The sequence below is a fragment of the Arachis ipaensis genome, chromosome B08, assembly GCF_000816755.2.
Source record: "Arachis ipaensis cultivar K30076 chromosome B08, Araip1.1, whole genome shotgun sequence".
Taxonomy (NCBI): Eukaryota; Viridiplantae; Streptophyta; class Magnoliopsida; order Fabales; family Fabaceae; genus Arachis; species Arachis ipaensis.
In genome coordinates this window covers 15,368,307-15,369,258 of record NC_029792.2, presented here as the reverse complement: position 1 = coordinate 15,369,258, position 952 = coordinate 15,368,307, and positions in this window count along the sequence as shown.

Below are 952 nucleotides of genomic sequence, written 5' to 3'. Positions count from 1 at the left end.
TTCCATCATCAAAAGAGTTAGGAAGTAGGTCTTCTGGTGCAAGCAACAAGGAAGCATGACCTTTCTTAATATGTTAAGACGTATTATTAAAAAATGTTACTTTGTTTTTGGATTATGACATTTCAATTATGACTTGGATTATGACTTTTGGATCATGTATGAATTAAAAATCATCTTATGATGTTTGATTTATGATTATGCATTCTGGTTATTATGAGATTTTTAAGTGAGTTTCGAAAATATCACTTTAAATTGGTAGTTTCAATCTTATTTTAAAAAGCATAAAATTGTCATCATAATTAGGTACAAACGGCGGTTAGAAACTCCCATTTTAAATGAAAACGATGCCATTATACGCTGGTAGAAACGGCGGTTAAAAACTGCCATTTTAAACACAAAAGATGCCATTATAACCTGGTAAAAATGGCGGTTATAATGGTAAAAACGGCGGTTTCCAACCGTCATTTTAAACAGAAGTGATGTCACAACATCCTGGTAAAAACGGCGGTTACAGCTGCCATTTTAAACAAATAAAAAACCGTCATTTTAACCCTAAAAAAATTGCCGTATTATCCACATGTTATTACGGCGGTTTTCTAAGAACCGCCGTAATAACCAGAATGGCGCCCAGAATAACGGCGTTTTTTGGAGGCGCCAGTTTTGGTCATAATGGCGGTTTCAACCGCCGTAATTCTCCAAAATAACCGCCGTTTTAACCCTGTTTTTTTGTAGTGTGTTAGATCAATTGGATTTGGAAGATGATCAGAATGATGATGGAGTTAATAATTTTGTGAAAAATGCAAATCAAAGTGAAACCTATCAGAATGTAGCTCCACATTTGTTAGATGAAGAACAATACCCCGACTTTGAAATCACTCCTTAGATATAGTTTATGGATTATTATCCTTATTGTGCCAAATTAAGATATTATTATAGTAGTACTAAATACTAG